A 22,667-nucleotide genomic window follows, 5' to 3' on the forward strand; every position below is an offset into this window, starting at 1 on the left:
CCCAAGAGTAGAGATGTCCAGGACAGAACTCAGGACTCTGTAGAATCACAGAATCTTGGATGCAACACTGTTCAAGCACATAAATATGCTCATTCAGAGTGTTTCGGTGTGACATGTGTGTGAATTGCAGTGTAATGAGCATGACACGCAGACAGGTTATCAAGTGGACTCACCTCAAAATCAGTTATGGGCATTACAGAACACTGATGCCAAGTTCCCGGATCCAGAGGAAAGAAACTCCAGCATCCTGTGTAAAGCCACGGCATCTGGATTTCTCATGCTTCTGGGGATCATGCTCCTGAAAATAGTGACTCCTTCCTCCTTGTGGAGCATCTTTCTCAGCAGCGCTCATTTCTTCTTCCAGGACTCTGTCCAACAGAAAGGGGAAGCCTTCTGATAGAGCACACCTGACCCATGAAAAGAAAAGGGAAAGAAAGGAGGCCAAAGGTCACACTCTCCTCATTCCACCATCCTCCCTAAAATCATCCTGATTTCATGGGCCCTGAGACCGGGGATGCTTCTGTACACCTCGAGGCCTTGCCACCTGGCCTAAATTCTATTCTCTTTCTCATTATCTGAAAAATTTTAAGAAAATCCCTAGAGCCAGGATCTTTATTCCTAGTAAGCCAAAAGTCCCAAAGAAACACCCAAATTCTGTCCCTCTTAGTTTGGGAAACAAGTCTACCTTCATCAGCATGACATTTTCCACCAAATGTGGTAACTGCAAGTCCACCACACAATGCTTAACTGGAATTGGAAGCAACATCTCCGACGATGAAAAATACATGCAACAATCCCTAAGACAAATGGTTTATTTTTCCCTTTCTTACTAAAACAACCGCCAGTTTTAACAATGGTATGCAAATCTCTTTTAGACGCCCTGCTTTTAAATCTCTATGTTTCCTCCTGAGACATGGACTCACTCCCATCACCCAGGCATTTACAGTGTTTAATTCTGGTTATATGCTATTCTCAAATTTACAACTATTTATTTCATCTCTCTCAAATGTTGATCCATTATCACATACGTACTAAAATATTATCTCCCATGCTGTGTGATATGTTGTTTTTATATTCATCCTTTCTTAAATGAACCAAAGGTTTTAGTTGGATTAAATTGTGATTAGTCAAGTTTTCTGATTTCATGATTTCTTAAATTGCGGTCATATAACCTCAATCGCTGGAAATAGAATGTCATGAGTATTTCTCTTTACTTGCAATCATAAATACGGGGAATGTCATCAATTGGTATGTCGGTGATTGCATGATCTCCTGAAAGTCTTTCACAGTCTAATTTGGGCACTGAGTATTTCGTCTAAGTTCAGTGCATGTTTCCAACACTTGATGCTTTATGATTTCGGTATATAGCTTCCACAAGAGCATTTCCTGCAAAGACATGTCTTGGTCCCCACTGGTAAGTCATTTCACTCGAACACAGAATCAATAGGCTGAACATGGAAAGGTTATCGCTAGAATACTTATTAGACTGCACGGATTTCTTCTTTGATATTAAGGAAACAAATACACTATGTTATTAACTGTACTTCATTGATGATTCTCAAGTCAGAAAGTACAGGTCTGACTTCCTGTCCTTCAGTGCCTGAAAGGATGATCGTAACTGCCAAAAGCACATAGTTAGAAGCACATCGCAGCTCAAACACACACACACCCAGACATATAAACAAAAACAAAGAAACACTCACATGGGCATGATTCCGCATGCCCACAAGTTCACGCAAGCAAACACATACACACAAACACACACATTGTTTGGTAAGGACAGAATTCTTCCCTACCACTGTTTTAAGTAAACTAACGCATTCCCCAGGAGTTTTAAGTGAACTCCCTGGGGAATACAAGGGGACATACCCTATGACTCATTCTTTAACTGAGTGCTGATATTGGATTGGTGGACCGCGTACCTGATGGGTGGGTGGGGTGTTCGCGGTAGGCGGGGGTTAGTTATATAAGGGCTGATGCAGCCAGATGGCGCGTCATTTGAAGACTCTCTCCGAAGAGATAGCGTCTTTCTGCAAGGTGTGGTCCCAGCAGAAAAAGCTTGTGATCCTTGCTCCTGGCGACATGGAGGCCGATTCACTCCACTTGGGAGGTGAGTGGCAGTTCAACCACTTTTCAAAACTCATATCTTCTCGGCCAGATGCAGCTTTTGCTGAAATTCAGCGGACTTCTCTACCTGAGAAGTCACCACTGTCATCTGAGACCCAAGTCAACCTCTGTGATGATTTGGCTCCTGTGGCAAGACAGCCTGTCCCCAGAAAGAAGCTTCCTCTCAGTAGCAGGAGACCTGCTGCGGTGGGGGCTGGGCTCCAGAATATGGGAAATACTTGCTACTTGAATGCTTCCCTGCAGTGCCTGACATACACACCGCCCCTTGCCAACTACATGCTGTCCCAGGAGCACTCTCAACTTTGTCAGCGTCACAAGTGCTGCATGCTGTGTACGATGGAAGCTCACGTTATATGGGCCCTCCACTGTCCTGGCCACGTCATCCAGCCCTCACAGGCATTGGCTGCTGGCTTCCATCGAGGCAAGCAGGAAGATGCCCATGAGTTTCTGATGTTCATTGTGGATGCCATGAAAAAGGCATGCCTTCCCGGGCACAAGCAGGTAGATCATGACTCTGAGGACACCACCCTCATCCACCAGATATTTGGAGGCTGCTGGAGATCTCAAATCAAGTGTCTCCACTGCCAGGGCGTTTCGGACACCTTTGACCCTTACCTGGACATCGCCCTGGATATCCAGGCAGCTCAGAGTGTGAAGCAAGCTTTGGAGCAGGTGGTGAAGCCCGAAGAACTCAATGGAGAGAATGCCTATCATTGTGGTCTTTGTCTCCAGAAGGCGCCTGCCTCCAAGACGTTCACTCTACACACTTCTGCCAAGGTCCTCATCCTTGTATTGAAGAGATTCTCCGATGTCACAGGCAACAAACTTGCCAAGAATGTGCAATACCCTGAGTGCCTTGACATGCAGCCATACATGTCTCAGCAGAACACGGGACCTCTAGTCTATGTCCTCTATGCTGTGCTGGTCCACGCTGGGTGGAGTTGTCACAACGGACATTACCTCTCTTATGTCAAAGCTCCAGGAGGCCAGTGGTATAAAATGGATGACGCCGAGGTCACTGCCTGTAGCATCGCTTCTGTCCTGAGTCAACAGGCCTATGTCCTCTTTTACATCCAGAAGAGTGAACTGGAAAGATGCAGTGAGAGTGTGTCAATAGGCAGGGAACCAGGAGCCCTTGGCGCTGAACACAAAGACAGGCGAGCAACGCAAGGAGAGCTCCAGAGAGAACCCTGCCTCCAGGTACCCGACTTGGAGGAGCACTTGGTGGGAAGAGCCACTCAGGAAAGCACCTTAGACCACTGGAAGTTCCTCCAAGAACAAAACAAAACCAAGCCTGACTTCAACGTCAGAAAAGTCGAATGTACCCTGCCTCCCAACGTGCTTGTGATTCATCCATCAAAATACAAGAGTGGGATGAACAACCGTCATCCTGAACAGCAAAGTTCCCTTCTGAACCTCTCTTCAAGGAACCTGACACCTCAGGAGTCCATGAACACTGACACACTCACTTCTCTGCAAGGGAGGACCAGGAGATCCAAAGGGAGGAACAAACACAGCAAGAGGGCTCTGTTTGTGTGCCAGTGATCTCAGGAAAAGTCTCCACCCAAACGCAGGAGTGCATGCGCACACACACTGACACACACACATACACCTACACACACACACACCCACGAGGGGGTTCACGCACGCACACACACACACCATCACATCACATACACAGTCAATCCGACATAAAGTAATGAGGAGCCCAGGTTTCTGTCTACACAAGAGGGACAACTGGATAGTGATGGCTGCGTTTCAGGATGAGCCCAGACATGGGAAACATCGAGTTTTGCTGTCGTGAGTCTTCTGAACCTGTGGAGGCAGTGTCTGTGTGTTTGTGTTCATGGTAGATGACATTCAGTGTGAATTTCTGAATAGGACATATTGCGGTGTAGGGTTGCGCGTGAGGTTATTGCAGGGGACGGGGTTGACTATTTTCTCTTGGGGTGTGTTTCATTCGTCAGTTGTTGGTGAGCACCAGAAGTTGAAATTTTGCGAACGTGGGACTTCTGTGGATCCTTCTCCCTACCTTGAGTAGTGGAAACTGGGACGCATTTGAAGAGAGGAAGGGTGTTCTTCTTTTGAACCTGCCTCGCCGTTTTTACATTGCTTGTTGAATGGACCTCAGGCGCCCTAGGACTTGTGCCCTTGGTGGAACCCACAGAATGCTGGAGACAGACAGACAGACACACTTGCCTATTGAATGCTGTCCATTTCCAATGAATTGAAGCAGAAAATCATCCCACTGGTATGTGAGTCATTTGGAAGTAAGTCGTATTGATAATAAAGGAAATCAAACACAGGAGCGTGTGTGTATTCAACTAAAATAAAATCAGCAAGTACTGAAATAAATCTCATTTGGTGTGTATCAAAATGGCATTTGGGAGATTCCGGTCAATCGTCCAGCTGCGAAAGGTGCATCTCTGAAGCACAGTCCCTGAGCTGCAATAAGACTTGTTCATCCGAGGTGGTGTTGCAGTGGAAATGATTGTGGGAAATGGCCCCTTCCTTTTGTGTATTCGCTGATTGGATTTCAGGCTCCGTTTCTCGTTCGGTACAGTGATCCAAGTTGACCAACCCGAGAGTAAAGATGTCGAGGGCATAACTCAGGGCTCCGTACAACCACAGAATCTTGGGTGCAACCCTGCTCAAGCACACAAATGTGCGTATTAACAGTGTCTCTGTGTGACGTGTGTGCAAAGTACAGTGTGATGAGCATGACTGGCAGACAGTATGTTGCCATCGTATGTCCCCAACCACCGGAAATAGAATGTCATGAGTATTTGTCTCTTCTTGCAATCATAAATTCGGGGAATGTCATCAATCAGCCGGTCGGTGATTGCATGATTACCTGAAAGTCTTTCACCGTCTAAACTGTGCATTGAGTATTTCGTCTAACTTCAGTGCATGTTTCCAACACTCGATGCTTTATGATTTGAGTATCTAGCTCCCACCAGAGCGCTTCCTGCAAAGACTTATCTTGTTCCCCACTGGCAAGTCATTTCACTCGGATATAGAATCAAGAGCCTGAACATGGAAAAAATCAAGAGGCTGGAATGTCTATTGGATTCCCCGGATCCCTACACACACACACGCACACAGGTGTACAGTCATTTCTACATAACATAATGTGGTCCTCAGGTTTTTGTCTATGTAAAAGGGACAACTGGTTAGTGATGGCCGCATTTCAAGATGATCCCATATCTAATATGTTGTTGTGGAGTTGTGAGTATTCTGATCATGTGAAGGGACTGTCTCTGTGCATGTGTTTTCACAGTAGATGACATCCTGTGTGAATATCTGTAGACTACATTTTGAGGTGTAGGTTTTCCCCTCAGGTTACTGGATGAATTTGAATTTATTGTTCTGTCTTGGTTTGTTTTGATTAGTCAATTGGTAGGCGAGAGTAGGTGAAATTTTGCTAAAGTGGGATATAGGTGAATCATTCTCGTGAATGTGAATAATTGAGACTGGGATGCATTTGTAACATTGGAAGGGTGTTCTTACTTTTTATTCCAACTTTTTTTGCATTTGTTTTCAACTGATCTCAGGTGCCCTAGGTAGAACCTAGGTAATTCTTAGAACAGACAAACAGATGCTGCTAATTTTATGGCGTGAGTTTAAGTTTAATTTAAAGGGAAAATTTTCTCACCAGTATGTAATTCATTTTCAAATAAGTTATACTTATCATCAATGGAATAATACACAACACACTGAAGTGTGTGAGTATGAAACTACAGTCAAATTAGAAAGTTCTTAAATAAACTGCATTTCATGAGTAAAGGATGGAATTTTCAGAAATTCGAGATCAACCATCCAGCTGTGAAATCTGTGTCTTTGAAGCAGTATCCCTGTCCTGAGAGTTGTTTTTCTCTGGTGGTATTTCAGTGGAAACTAGTTTGGGGAATAGCCCCTTCACTTTTTATATTTGCTTGTTACTTTTCATTGTAAATCTGCGTTTTTAAGCTGTATTTAAATGTTAATAGAATCCATCCCAATAAAACATAACCAACAGATCTTCTCATTTCTAATCATCACAGATCAATCTCTTGTTAGTTATGGTGATCAGTTTACTTACCTGAGAGTAAATGACACCTGGGCAGAACACAGGGCTCCATAGAAGTACAGAATCTTGGGTCCAACCCTGTCCAAGCATCAAAATGTGTATATTAACAATGTGTCTGTGTGAATTGTGTGTCAAGTAAACGGAGTTTAGTAAAACTTCCAGTAGATTATTAATTTGGCTCACTTAGTAATCAGCGAATGAGCTTTAAAGAGTATCAATGACCAGTGCCTACCCCTTAGAGATAAGAACTTCCAATGTCTTGTGTGAAACCATGGCATCTGGATTGCTCATGATTCTGAAGATAATTCTGTCCTCCATGGTTTCAGAATCACTGCAGGAGGTGGAAACAGATAACACATCAGTCCCTTGCTCTCTCTGCTCTCTTCACTCAGGAAAAGTCTCACTGGGACCAAGGAAAATCCTATGGTTTCCTAGGGAGAAGGATTTTTCTCAGGAGAGAAAATGGTGACTCCTTCCTCCCTGTTGAGCCTCTTCCTCAGGATTGCCCCTTTGTCTCTCCAGGACTCTGTTCATCAGACCTGAGATGCCCCCTGGTTGAGCACATCTGGCCTATGAACAAATAAGGGGAAGGAATGGTTCCAAAGACTGTACTATGCTCACTCCACCATCCCCTCTGAAACTATCCTGACTTCATGAGCCCTGGGTCAGAAGCTGTTTCTTTATATCTCTAGGCTTTGCCTCACAGCCTAAATCCTGCCCCATTTCCTACATCTTGTAAATTCTGACAAAACCTGTAGAGTCTAGATCTTTATTCCTGACAGGGCAAAGGGAGACACACCAGAATTCTGTCCCTCTGAGACTGCAGGACATCTCAGCTTCCATCAACATGAAATTTTGCATCAAATATAGTTACTGCAGGTCCACCTCACAATGAGTAATGGAAGTTGAGACAACATCTCAGACCCTGTACAGTTTTTGACCAAGCTCATTTAGTTTGGCAATGCTTTTACTCTATAAATCAGTTGTGAAAACACTTAGGATTCATGTTATTTAGTCTTTTAATCAGTCTGTTCTTATTTTCAATGTATTTACTACACATTAGCTTAATATTTCTGATAAACTTTGTTGCAAAATTCTCAATATAATAGTGGCAAACCAAATCCAGCAATACATCAAAAAGCTTATCCACCAAGATCAAATCGGCCTCATCCCTTGGGTGCAAGGCTGGTTCAACATATGCAAATCAATAAATGTAATTCACGACATAAACAGAACTAAAGACAAAAACCCCATGATTATTTCAGTTGACTCAGAAAAGGTCTTTGATAAAATTCAACATCCCTTTATGCTAAAAACTCTCATGAAACTAGGTATTGATGGAGCATGCCTCAAAATAATAAGCGCCATTTATGACAAACCCACAGTCATTATCATATTGAACAGGCAAAAGCTGGAAGTATTCCATTTGAAATTTGGCACAAGGCAAGGATGCCCTCTCACCACTCCTATTCAATATAGTGTTGGAAGTTCTAGCCAAGGCAATCAGGCAAGAGAAAGAATAAAGCATATTCAAACAGGAAGAGAGGAAGTTGGACTTTCTTTTCCTGCAGATGGCATGATCCTATATCTATAAAATCTCATCACCTCAGCCCAAAAGATTCTTAAGCTACAAGCAACTTCAGCAAAGTCTCAAGATACGAAATCAGTACGCAAAAATCTCAAGCATTCTTATACACCAACAATAGACAAGAAGAGAGCCAAATCACAAATGAATTCACATTTACAATTGCTACAAAGAGTATAAAATACTTACCTAGGAATACAGCTAACAAGGCAAGTGAAGGACCTCTTCAAGGATAACTACAAACCACTACTCAAGGAAATAAGAGAGGACACAAACAGATGGAAAAACATTCCATGCTCATGGGTAAAAAGAATCAATATCATGAAAATGGCCATACTTCCCAAAGTAATTCGTAGATTCAGTGCTATTCCCATAAACTACCATGGACATTCTTTACAAAATTAGAAAAAAACTACTTCAGAATTCATATGAAATGAAAAAAGAGCCCATATACCCAGGACAATCCTAAGTAAAACTAACAAAGCTGGAGGCATCCTGCTACCTGACTTCAAACCATATTACAAGGCTACAGTAACCCAAACAGCATGGTAGTGGTACAAAACAGACACAGAGACCAATGGAATGGAATAGAGATATCAGAAATAAGACTGCACATCTACAACCATTTTATTTTGGATGAAAACAAACAATGGGGAAAGGATTCCCTATTTAATAATAAATGGTGCTGGAAAAGCTATCTAGACATATGCAGAAAACTAAAACTGGACCTTTCCTTATACCTTATACAAAAATGAACTGAAAATGGATTAAAGATTTAAATGTAAAACCCAAAACTATAAAAATCCAACCCCATATAAAAGTGGGCAAAAACTGGGTGCAGTAGCTCATGCCTGTAATCTCAGAAGTTTGGGAAGGTGAGGTGGGCAGATAACTTGAGGCCAGGAGTTCAAGATCAGCCTGGCCAACCTGGTGAAACTCAGTCTCTACTCAAAATACAATAAATTAGCCAGATGTGGTGGCAGGTGCCTGTAATCCCAACTACTCAGGAGGCTGAGACAGAAGAACCACCTGAATCTGGGAGGTAGAGGTTGCAGTGACCCGAGATTGTGCCACTGAACTCCACCCTGGGTGACACAGCAAGACTCTGTCTTAAAAAGCAAAAATAAAAATATTTTAAAAAGTGGGCAAAGGATATGAACAGACACTTATGCAGCCAACAAACATGAAAAAAAAGCCCAACGTTACTGATCATTAGAGAAATACAAATCAAAACCACAGTGAGATGCCATCTCATGCCAGTCAGAATGGCGATTATTAAAAAGTCAAGAAACAACAGATGCTGGTGAGACTGTGGGGAAACAGGAACACTTTTACACTGTTGGAGCGAATATAAATTCAAACGCTGTGGAAGACAGTGTGGTGATTTTTCAAAGACCTAGAATCAGAAATACCATTTGACCCAGCAATGCCATTACTGGGTATATACCCAAAGGAATATAAATTCTCGTATTATAAAGATACTTGCATGCATATGTTCATTGCCACACTATTCACAATAGCAAAGACATGGAATCAACCCAAATGCCCATCAGTGACAGACTGGATACAGAAAATGTGATACATATACACCATGGAATACTATGCAGCCATAAAAAGGAATGAGATCATGTCCTTTGCAAGGACATGGATGAAGCTGGGAGCCATTATTCTCAGCAAACTAATGCAGGAACAGAAAACCAAATACACATGTTCTCACTTATAAGTGGCAGATGAACAATGAGAAAACATAGACACAGGGAGGGTAACAACATACACTGGAGCCTGTCTGGGGGTGAGTGACGAGGGAGTGCGTCAGAATAAATAGCTAATCCATGTGGGGCTGAATACCTAGGTTACGGGTTGATAGGTACAGCGAACCACCATGGCACACACTTACCTATGTAACAAACCTGCACGTCCTGCACATGTATCCTGGAACTTAAAATGAAATAAAATAAAATTTTTAAAAACTTTATTTTTTCTAAGTCGTGTTTGCAATTTTCAATGTGAACTTTCTAGTAGACATTTATCATATATAGAATTATATAGTTGATTTTTGAACAACTATGGGTCTGCCATTCTTTAAAATGCAAATTCTTTATGAGTGTGTGTATATGTACACATATGTGTGTATATATATTTGTGTGTGTATATATATGTGTACGTGTGTGTGTGTGCAGATAGATAGATAGATAGATAGATAGATAGATAGATAGATAGATAGATAATGCTCCTGGTCTTCTGTTTGAGTAGGCTGAGAAGGAGGAGGGGGAGGAGTGATTGTTCTTGCAGTCTCAGAGGTAGCTAGGTGGAAGAGAATCTGTACAAATGAACACATGAAGTTCTCATTTGTAAGTGTGATTTAAATAATTGTACACCTGGACATAGAAGTGGAATGATAGACACTAGAGGTCTGGAAGGGTGAGAGGGTGGGAGGGGCAAATAATAAACAATAGTTCAGATATCTGGATTCCTTGATCCCAAATGGTGTACAATTATTTCTCTTTAATTTGTGTCCATTTACCAGCAAGTTTGAGAGGAGTGAGCCAAGCTCAGAAAGGCATTCAGCTCTAAAATCAGATGTGCATGGCAATGGGCAGAAGTACCCTCTCCCTTTCTCAGAACAAATCCAAGCTTCCTTTATACCCCTTACGTACAGGAAAGTTATGTTCCAAAATGTATTTCTGCTGGAGGCAAAACATTTTATATTTTATGAAAAAAAAAAACTTGTAACTTGGTAAAACTTAGAAATTAATATTGGAAAAACAGTAGGGCACTCTCTTTGGGACTTAATCTTTGAGACACTTCAGCAGCATATACAGCTTGTAATTCGTCCTGAGAAAATCCAGATAGCATAAACTTGGGAATGTTCATGAGGAACGGAAAAGTACACATTTACTCACATATTTTACATTAAAGTTTATCAAGGGTATAAATTCAAAAATCTGTTTTACTATGAATGTTCATATGAAAGTACAGACATTCACCTAAATTTTCCTGAAATTATTTAAAAATTAATTTGTCATTGGTAACAGAAACTTCCAAACATCTCCATTTTACAAGTTTCATTATCCATATTTTCTCTAAAATATTCAGAAGTAGAAAAAAATATATAGATTAAAATAGCTCATATTTTTCAAATTTAAAATAATTGTTCAGTAACTGGGAAGAAAGGTTTACACAAATTGGAAATTCTGTATGTATATAGAAATTAATAAGATGAGAAAATTATGGCAAATAATAGGGGGCTTCAATAAGTTCATGCAAAATAACAATTATGAAAAAACTATGCATGTATTTTTAGCTTTTGCATCAAAACACACATATGCTAGTTTATTTTAACTTTTTTTAATTTTTGAGACAGGGTTTCACTCCTCTCACCGAGGTTGCAGTGCAGTGGAGCAATCTTGGCTCAAAGTAACCTCTGCTTCCCAAGTTGAAGCGATTCTCCTGCCTCAGCCTTCCAAGTAGTTGGGACCTTGTCTGGTTAATTTTTGTATTTTTTGTAGAGGCTAATTTTTGTATTTTCTGTCGAGGCAGGGTTTTGCCATGTTGGCCAACCTCCCAAAGTGCAGGGATTACAGGCGTGAGCCACCATGCCCGGACCTGTTTTAACATATGTGAACAGGATTTAAAACATCAGTCTGAAAAGAGCCACATGAATTCTGCCGAACTTGAATTCTGCCAAACCTGAAATAAGAACAAACATCAAATTTATGGTGAAGCTGGGGTACAAAAAACGGTGAAATAAATTTTTCTTTATGAAAAGTCTATGGGAAAAATGACCTGAAGGATCAGTCGTTTACAAACGGATACCTGATTCTAAGAAGAGGTAAGACAATGTTGAAGATGAAGCCCACAGAGGAGGGGCACCCATTCCAATTTTTGAGAGAAAAAAAATTGTTTCTATGCCCTAATTGAGGAGAACTGACAATTAACGAGAGATATTATAGCCAACACCACAGACATCTCAATTGGTTCAGCTTACACAACACTGACTATAACGTGAAAGTTGAGAAACTTCACATTTGATGAGTCCCGAATACCCTTGTGCCTAGATCAGCTATGGACAAAAGCAGAGCTATTAGTGACTATTTTGAACAAGCAGAATCAAGATCCTGAAGCATTATTTTGAAGAATTATAACAGGGAGTGAAATTGACTTTATCAATAGGATCCTGAAGGCAAAGCACAATTAAAACAATGGCTACCAAGAAGTAGAAGTGCTCCAGTCAAAGCAAAAGCAAACTTCTCAAAAGCAAAAGCCATAGAGGTTTTGGGGATGCTCAAGGCATTTTGCTTGTTGACGTTCTGTAGGATCAAAGCACCATAATATTTGCTTAGTAGGAGAGTTCTTAGAGAAAATTAGCAAATACTTTTGCAGAAAAGTGCCCTGTAAAGCTTCACTAGAGAGTCCTTCTGCACCACAACAACACTTCTGTTCCTTCCTCTTGACAAACACCAGTAATTTTGAAAGAGTTTTCATGGGAAATTATTAGGCATCAACATTACAGTCCTGATTTGGTTTCTTCTGACCTTATTTTTCCTAATCTTGAAATAACTGTAAAGGGCACCCATTTTTCTTTAGTTAATAGTAGAAGACTGCATTGACATGGTTAAATTCCCATGACCCTCAGTTCTTTAGCAATGGACTGAATGGTTGGGATCATCCCTTAATGCAGTGTCTTGACCTCAGTAGAGATTATATTGAGAAATAAAGTTGATATTTATATTTTTATTTTTAATTCCATTTTCACTGACATTTTTAAATCCCTTCACAATTCGCGTTTGTCTCAAAGGTATTTAAATTTAGAAATCATATCAAGTGAGGTTGGTGCCACAATGGCCGAATAGGAACAGCTCCAGCCACCAGCTGCCAGCGTGAACAACACAGAAGATGGGTGATTTCTGCATTTCCAATTGAGGTACCGGGTTCATCTCACTGGGGCATGTTGGACAGTTGGTGCAGGACAGTGGGCACAGCCCAACGAGTGAGAGCCCAAGCAGGGCAAGGCATCACGTCACCTAAGAAGTGCAAGGGGGAAGGGAATTCCTTTTCCTAGTGAAGGGAAACTGTGACACAGAACACTGGAAAATTGGGTCACTCCCACCCAATACTGTGCTTTACCAAGGGTATTAGCAAACAACACACCAGGAGATTATATCCCATGCCTGGCTCGGAGGGTCCCAAGCCCACAGAGCCTCTGTCATTGCTAGCACAGCAGTCTGAGATCTAACTGCAAGGCGGCAGTGAGGCTGGGGGAGGGGTGCCCACCATTGCTGAGGCTTAAGTAGGTAAACAAAGCAGCCAGGAAGCTCGAACTGGGTGGAGCCCACTGCAGCTCAAGGAGGCCTGCCTGTCTCTGTAGACTCCACCTCTGGGGACAGGGCATAGCTAAACAAAAAGCAGCAGAAACCTCTGCAGATGTAAATGTCCCTGTCTGACAGCTTCGAAGACAGTAGTGATTCTCCCAACATGGAGGTTGGGATCTGAGAACTGACAGACTACCTGCTCAAGTGGGTCCCTGACCCCCGAGTAGCCTAACTGGAGAGCCTAACTGGGAGTAGCCTACCTGGAGTGGACCTCAAGCAAACTCCAACAGACCTGAAGCTGAGGGTCCTGACTGTTAGAAGGAAAACTAACAAACAGAAAGGACATCCACACCAAAACCTCATCCATACATCAACATCATCAAAGACCAAAGGTAGATAAAACCACAAAGAGGGGGAAAAAGCAGTGCAGAAAAGCTCAAAATTCAAAAAATCAGAGCACCTCTCCCCATCCAAAGGAACGCAGCTCCTCACCAGCAACAGAACAAAGCTGGATGGAGAATGACTTTGACAAGTTGAGAGAGGAGGGCTTCAGTTGATCAAACTTCTCAGAACTAAAGGAAGAACTATGAACCCAGCACAAAGAAACTAACAACCTTGAAAAAAGATTTGACGAATGGGTAACTAGAATAACCAATGCAGAGAAGTCCATAAACGACGTGATAGAGATGAAAACCATGACACAGGAACTACATGACAAATGCACAAGCTTCAGCAACCGACTTGATCAACTGGAAGAAAGAGTATCAGAGATTGAAGATCAAATGAATCAAATGAAGCAAGAAGAGAAATTTAAAGAAGAAAGAGTAAAAAGAAATGAACAAAGCCTCCAAGAAATATGGGATTATGTGAAAAGACCAAATCTACATCTGATTGGTGTACCTGAAAATGATGGGGAGAATGGAACCAAGTCGGAAAATACTCTGCAGGATATCATCCAGGAGAACTTCCCTAACCCAGCAAGGCAGGCCAACATTCAAATTCGGGAAATACAGAGGATGCCACAAAGATACTCCTCAAGAAGAGCAACTCCAAAACACATAATTGTCAGATTCAACAAAGTTGAAAAGAAGGAAAAAATGTTAAGGGCAGCCAGAGAGAAAGGTTACATTACCCACAAAGGGAAGCCCATCAGACTAACAGCAGATATCTTGGCAGAAACTCTACAAGCCAGAAGAGAGTGGGGGCTGATTGTCAACATTCTTAAAGAATTTTCAAACTAGAATTTCATATCCAGTCAACTAAGTTTCATAAGTGAAGGAGAAATAAAATCCTTTACAGACAAGCAAATGCTGAGAGATTCTGACACCACCAGGCCTGCCCTACAAGGGTTCCTGAAGGAAGTACTAAACATGGAAAGGAACAAACAGTACTAGCCATTGCAAAAAGATGCCAACATGTAAAGACCATCGATGCTAGGAAGAAACTGCATCAACTAACGAGCAAAATAACCAACTAACATCATAATGACAGGATCAAGTTCACACATAACAATATTAACTTTAAATGTAAATGGGTTAAATGCTCCAATTAAAAGACACAGACTGGCAAGTTGTATAAAGAGTCAAGACCCATCAGTTTGCTGTATTCAGGAGACCCATCTCACGTGCAGAGACACACATAGGCTCAAAATAAAGGGATGGAAGAAGATCTACCAAGCAAATGGAAAACAAAAAAATGGCAGGGGTTACAATCCTAGTCTCTGATAATACAGACATTAAACCAAAAAGATCAAAAGAGACAAAGAAGGTCATTACATAATGATAAAAGGATCAATTCAACAAGAAGAGTTAACTATCCTAAATATATATGCACCCAATACACGAGCATCCAGATTCATAAAACAAGGCCTTAGAGACTTACAAAGAGAGTTAGACTCCCACACAATAATAGTGGGAGAATTTAACACCCCACTGTCAACATTGGACAGATCAACGAGACAGAAAGTTAATAAGGATATCCAGGAATTGAACTCAACTCTGCACCAAGCGGACCTAATAGACTTCTACAGAACTCTCCACCCCAAATCAACAGAATACACATTCTTCTCAGCACCACATTGTACTTATTCCAAAATTGACTACATAGTTCGAAGTAAAGCACCCTTCAGCAAGTGTAAAAGAACAGAAATTATAACAAACTGTCTCTCAGAACACAGTGCAATCAAACAAGAATTCAGGATTAAGAAACTCAATCAAAACCACCCAACTACATGGAAACTGAACAACTTGCTCTTGAATGACTACTGGGTACATAACAAAATGAAGGCAGAAATAAAGATGTTCTTTGAAACCAATGAGAACAAAGATACAACATACCAGAATCTCTGGGACACATTTAAAGCAGTGTGTAGAGGGAAATTTATAGCACTAAATTCTCACAAGAGAAAGCAGGAAAGATCTAAAATTGACACCCTAACATCACAATTAAAAGAACTAGAGAAGCAAGAGCAAACACATTCAAAAGCTAGCAGAAGGCAAGAAATAACTAGGATCAGAGCAGAACTGAAGGAGACAGAGACACAAAAAACCCTTCAAAAAATCAATGAATCCAGAAGCTAGTTTTTTCAAAAGATCAACAAAATTGATAGACTGCTAGCAAGACTAATAAAGAAGAAAAGAGAGAAGAATCAAATAGATGCAATAAAAAATGATAAAGGGGATATCACCACCAACCCCACAGAAATACAAACTACCATCGGAGAATACTATAAAAACCTCTACGCAAATAAACTAGAAAACTTAGAAGAAATGGATACATTCCTGGACACATACACTCTGCCAAGACTAAACCAGGAAGAATTTGAATCCCTGAAGAGACCAATAGCAGGCTCTGAAATTGAGGTAATAATTAATAGCCTACTACCCAAAAAAAGTCCAGGACCAGAAAGATTCATAGCTGAATTCTACCAGAGGTACAAAGAGGAGCTGGTACCATTCCTTCTGAAACTATTCCGATCAATAGAAAAAGAGGGAATCCTCTCTAACTCATTTTATGAGGCCAATATCATCCTGATACCAAAGCCTGGCAGAGACACACCAAAGCAAGAGAATTTTAGACCATTATGCTTGATGAACATTGATGCAAAAATCCTCAATAAAATACTGGCTAACCGAATCCAGCAGCACATCAAAAAGCTTATCCACCATGATCAAGTGGGCTTCATCCCTGGGATGCAAGGCTGGTACAACATACTCGAATCAATAAACGTAATCCAACATATAAACAGAACCAAAGACAAAAACCACATGATTATCTCAATAGATGTAGAAAAGGCCTTTGACAAAATTAAACAACCCTTCATGCTAAAAACTCTCAATAAATTCAGTATTGATGGAACGTATCTCAAAATAATAAGAGCTATTCATGACAAACCCACAGCCAGTATCATACTGAATGGGCAAAAACTGGAAGCATTCCCCTTAAAAACTGGCCCAAGACAGGGATGCCCTCTCTCACCACTCCTATTCAACATAGTGTTGGAAGTTCTGGCCATGGCAATCAGGCAAGAGAAAGAAATAAAGGGTATTTGATTAGGAAAAAAGAAGTCAAACTGTCCCTGTTTGCAGATAACATGCTTCTCTATTTAGAAAACCCCATCGTCTCAGCCCAAAATCTCCTCAAACTGATAAGCAACTTTAGCAAAGTCTCAGGATACAAAATTAATGTGCAAAAATCACAAGCATTCTTACACACCAATAACAGACAAACAGAGAGCCAAATCATGAATGAACTCCCATTAACAATTGCTTCAAAGAGAATAAAATACCTAGGAATCCAACTTACAACAGATGTGAAGGACCTCTTCAAGGAGAACTACAAACCACTGCTCAATGAAATAAAGGAGGACACAAACAAATGGAAGAACATTCCATGCTCATGAACAGGAAGAATCAATATTGTGAAAATGGCCATACTGCCCAAGGTAATTTATAGATTCAATGCCATCCCCATTAAGCTACCAATGACTTCCTTTACAGAATTGGAAAAAAACCACTTTAAAGTTCATATGGAACTAAAAAAGACCCTGCATTGTCAAGACAATCCTAAGTCAAAAGAACAAAGCTGGAGGCATCACACTACCTGACTTCAAACTATACAGCAAGGCTACAGTAACCAAAACAGCATGGTACTGTTATGAAAACAGAGCTATAGACCAATGGAACAGAACAGAGCCCTCAGAAATAATACCACACTTCTACAACCATCTGATCTTTGACAAACCTGACAAAAATAAGAAATGGGGAAAGTATTCCCTATTTAATAAATGCTGCTGGGAAAACTGGCTAGCCATAAATAAAAAGCTGAAACTGGATCCCTTCCTTACTCCTTACACAAAAATTAATTCAAGAGGGATTAGAGACTTAAATGTTAGACCTAAAACCATAAAAACCCTAGAAGAAAACCTAGGCTATACCATTCAGGACATAGGCATGGGCAAGGACTTCATGTCTACAACACCAAAAGCAATGGCAACAAAAGCCAAAATAGACAAATGGGATCTAATTAAACTAAAGAGCTTCTGCACAGCAAAAGAAACTACCATCAGAGTGAACAGGCAACCTACAGATAATATCCAGAACCTACAAAGAACTCAAACAAATTTACAAGAAAAAAACAAACAACCCCATCCAAAAGTGGGCAAAGGATAAGAATGGACACTTCTCAAAAGAAGACATTTATGCAGCCAACAGACACATGAAAAAATGCTCATCATCACTAGCCATCAGAGAAATGCAAATCAAAACCACAATAAGATACCACCTCACACCAGTTAGAATGGCAATCATTAAAAAGTCAGGAAACAACAGGTGCTGGAGAGGATGTGGAGAAATAGGAACACTTTTACACTGTTGGTGGGACTGTAAACTAGTTCAACCACTGTGGAAGACAGTGTGGCAATTCCTCAAGGATGTAGAACTTGAAATACCATTTGACCCAGCCATCCTATTACTGGGTATATCCCCAAAAGATTATAAATCATGCTGCTATAAAGACACATGCTCATGTATGTTTACTGCAGCACTATTCACAATAGCAAAGACTTGGAACCAACCCAAATGTCCATAATGACAGACTGGATTAAGAAAATGTGGCACATATACACCATGCAATACTATGCAGCCATAAAAAAGGATGAATTTGAGTCCTTTGTAGGGACATGGATGTAGCTGGAAACCATCATTCTCAGCAAACTATCACAAGAACAAAAAACCAAACACCGCATGTTCTCACTCATAGGTGGTAACTGAACAATGAGATCACTTGGACACAGTAAGGGGAACATCACACACTGGGGCCTGATGTAGGGTGAGGGGAAGGGGAAGGTATAGCATTAGGAGGTATACCTAATATAAATGCCGAGTTAATGGGTGCATCACACCAACATGGCACATGTATACATATGTAACAAACCTACACACTGTGCACATGTGCCCTAGAACACAAAGTATAATTTAAAAAATCATATCAAGTGTGAAATAAAGAAAATTATATAGAGAGAGGGAGAACAGAATCTATAAATATGCATATTTGTGTACATACATCCATATACATACATATGTGTGTGCATGCAGTAATTTTATTCTCCTAAAGCAATGCCTCTGCCTTCCACCCTCACTGTACATATCCTAGTCCTGTGATGTCCCTAGAACTGAGCACCTGATTTCCTTTTCTGCCTCCCACATGAACAGGGAAAAGAAATGGAAACTACACTCTGTGGTTACTGTTGTGAAAATCCATGTCCCCCACAGGCTAGTTTGGCATCTTACATTCCAGTTCCCATTGTGAAAAAAGCAAGCAACAAACAAAAACTACAAAAGAAAAAATGAAATGTTTGAAAGTCTAGAGCCACAGAGGTTCCGGATTCACCCACCACCCACAGTGACCTCCGCCGCCCTCCAGACCTGAAGGCAGTTGTGCCTGAACAGCCTGCCTCTTCACCATCCATGAAAAGAGGTGACCTTAAACTTCAATAGATTTTACTGTGTTCAAAGGGAACCAGGTCAACATTCAAAGTCAGTGGTCTAGCAACTCTAAACTTTGGCCAGAAAGTATTGGAAACATTTAACGTGCAGTGGATGAAGCAGCCTGGCCCCACTGCACACAACACACTCGTGGGGACTCAAAGGAGGATACTCAAGATCCGCTGGGTGGAAGTGAGGACAGACCCAGAAACACGGGGGGTAGGGGGGTCAAACCAGGAAGGCTCAGGCCCTAACCTCCTCCTAGGCCCTGCCCCTCCAGAACTTGCAGTTTTTCTGACCCAGAAGTGGATTTCACTGATGGAAAAGAAGTTCAGTATTTCTGGTCCAGCCCAGTAAGCTGCTCCCGTCGCCCAGCCTTCCACACCCCTGCAGACGTCACAATGCCTACTCCCACTAACCCCACAAGGTAGCTATGCATCGCCTAGAGACGGTCCTTGGCCTGCAACCCCGCGATGGGGTCCAGGGTCTGTGTCCATTTCTGGTTAAAATTGCTCTAAGGCTGGTCGCTGTCTTGGCCTTCCCTGCTTCCTCTCTGTTTACTTCTCCCCTCCTCACCCCATATGAAGCTTTTGCTCAGGAGATGGATTATCGCCCCTCTTCGAATATCAAGGACACCACCACGACACCGCACTGTCTCCTTGACCCTGGGATTCTGCAGACCTCAGTCTTCCTCTGAGGTCCCCTCACTCCCTACCTCATTTTTTCCATCCTTCTGGGGCCTGGGTCTGCTATACCTCAGGCTTCCTCTTCACAGTCACAGACGGAAGGAGCCCCCTTCATCCTTGGGCTCTGGCCACAGTTCACCTGCTGCAGGACACTCAGTGGCTTTCAGTAGTTCATCCAGACATCCAGATGGAAGTGGGATTTCCTGGAAGAAAAGCAGGACCCCAGAATTACACTGAATTCTAACACAAGAGCCCAGAGTCCCCTTCTGCATGGGACATTAAGCTGCAAACACTACATAGGCACTTAATGCTCAGCTGCCCTTTTAACATCTGGTCCAGTTGTGTCCCTCCTCCTTGGAATATCTCAGAAAATATATCTCCACATAGAGTTGTTTAAACGCATCATCCTATGTGATTCCAGACCATCGGGGGTACAATGGGTCCTCACCAGAACTTCCACTCTGCTTGGAAGACTTAGAAAATCCTGGGGCTGCTCAGAGGGTCAGATTCCCATTTCTGGGTTTCAGAAAAACTTCAGTCTTCCCCGGACAAGTGAGGAGACAGAAAATGTCTAGTCTCTGGCACATCTTTTGCAAGCAATGGCGGCTCCCAGGAATCAAAACTATCAATGAATATATTTTTGAGACTCTGGTCAAAAGAAGAGTCATTCTGCAATTTCAGGTAGGATGGAGTGGTTTTGTGGCTCCTGAGGTGATTTTGAAAAGATCTGGACCCTCACAAGAACCATGGAGGACATTACTGGCATTCAGACCAGGAGGAGTGACTGATGGACCTCCAGTGTTACTAGGAAAACTTTTTGTTGGACAGCTTTGCTTTGGCTTTCAGGCCTTCACATAGGTTGCTTAGATCATGGAAGTGCTTCTGCATTTCTGCATAGGCTCAGGATGCCTTCTCAAGTCGTCCCTGCAATTATGAGACAGTTTCTGTCTCCAGAGGTCACTTAGAATAACACAAGAGGCTTCACCTTCAAAGGGACACCAGACAATATAGCCGCAGTTCAGCCAAGATTATCTGTGTTTACATACCTGTAAAGTAACACTCCTAGTTACCTCCATTAACGTGGACATCTTTCATGAATAGAGAAACTCTAGTGATTGTTATATAACAGCTGCCACAAAAATTAACCAATAAAAATAAATGATAAATGAAAAATATTTAATAATTATGATAGTGAATGCAATGACCTAAATAGTAAGAATTTTAATACTGGTGACAATATGAACATAAGGATACAAAAATCAATGTGGAGATTCTCCTAAATATATGAAAAGTTCACAAATTGGGTCCTCCTTGTGTAATTTGGAGTCAGAGTCAAAGAATTTCACTATGAAATGTGTTCCATGACGGCAAACATGAGAAACAGGTAAAAGGAAAGCAAGCCACAGGAGAGCATCGGCTAATAGGACCACTTGTGTGCAAACCTCTCTAGTCAAGGACTACCAGCCAGAGGTGAAGAGAGTTTGGCTTGTGTCTTGCCTACCACTGGGCACACAAAAGCTTTCAGTAGTGCAACCAGATGGCTGGTTTGGCCTGGCTCCCTGCAAAGAAGACATGTATCTCATCCCCACCAGCCCATCAGTCCTGGAACTCAGAATCCTACATGCATTAAACATGAAGCTCCAACTCCATAGCTGACTTCACCTCCTTACTGTCCTTCTGCCATCTGGTGTTTCAGGTGCTCTCCAGATCTGGACTTCGTGGCTCCCCTACATTTATCAAGTGAAGTCAGGATGTATCATTCTCAGAGTTCTCCTGCCAGTCCAAGGTGAAACTCACCAATACAGGCATACCCTGGATGGACTTCCTTGGAATATTTAGAAAACAATGAGCTTGCTCGGGGGTGGTGTGAGCTCTAGGAGTAGAGTTACGGTTTCCCATGGAAACCTGAGAGGACTTAGAATAGTCCCAGAGGCCTAAGCAGTCCAATCTGTCCTGGAAACATCAGGAATGATGTACTTGGTCTTCCTGAGGCTCCAAAGTTTTTCTAAATAAACTCAGAGGTTACAGAACCATTTTTCTCTCAGGAACTGAAGTGGGGTTATTTGTCTTCTGCCAGCATCTCACTTTTTTTATTATCTAAGTTAGCTTTTGAGCCCAGAAGTAGATATTCCTTGTATCTGATTTACACAGGGAGCTTCCTAGAATGCCCATGCATCTGGATACTTTCTGCATTCACTCAGGTATTCACAAAATGCTGCAGTTCTGCTGAAAATCTATGAGATGATCATTTGATCACCCGAGCAACTTTAGAATGTGTCTTCTATGGAAGCCCTGGAGCCTCCCTTCTGGTATTTCATCCATTGCTGGTACTGAGTACCCAGGGTGAAACCCTCCATCAGACATTGTCAGCAATTCCAGTATGGAGATGGCACTTACGTGATGGGGCTCAAGAATCAGATGGTAGAAGACCAGCCAGGAGGTGAAGTCTCAGTAGGCTTGGGGGCTTAATGTTCGATGCACACCAGACTTCTGAGACTCAGGAAGCGGGTGTGGATCTGTCTGCCCAGTGCTTCTCATCTACAGCCTGGACCAGCCATTTCTTGGGGTGAACTACTGAAAGCTTTTGTATGACCTGTGTCAGGCAGGACTCTGGCCAGACCCTTTTCCATAGTCCATTTGTAATGTATTTCCACGTGGCACAGGCATCTCCACTTTGGCCCAAGCCCTCGTGTGGCTCAGAATTATTCTCCCTACTGCCACTCTTCTTTGCCATCATAGAAGATATTTCAAGATGCAGCCCCAAGCCTCTCCCTGAAATCAATAACATGAGGGCTCATATGGGAACAGTGTCACAGGCTTACAGGAATATGCTCTTAAATATCTGCTTTTTTATTATTCTCTTCATTAAAATGACATTTATATCAAACCATTGTGATTGCTATT

At 41.8% G+C, this 22,667-nt stretch overlaps 1 long non-coding RNA gene across 1 annotated transcript; it reads right to left on the bottom strand.

Annotated features, from left to right (window-relative positions):
- Nucleotides 1–297: 297 nt before the first annotated feature.
- Nucleotides 298–19,865, bottom strand: LOC144334829 (uncharacterized). The gene is made up of 3 exons (XR_013405072.1): nucleotides 19,833–19,865; nucleotides 6,209–6,274; nucleotides 298–368 (listed from the first exon to the last, which is right to left on the bottom strand). It is a non-coding gene; the product is annotated as an uncharacterized LOC144334829 (long non-coding RNA).
- Nucleotides 19,866–22,667: the final 2,802 nt, after the last annotated feature.

This window comes from Macaca mulatta, chromosome 15, assembly GCF_049350105.2.
Source record: "Macaca mulatta isolate MMU2019108-1 chromosome 15, T2T-MMU8v2.0, whole genome shotgun sequence".
NCBI lineage: Eukaryota > Metazoa > Chordata > Mammalia > Primates > Cercopithecidae > Macaca > Macaca mulatta.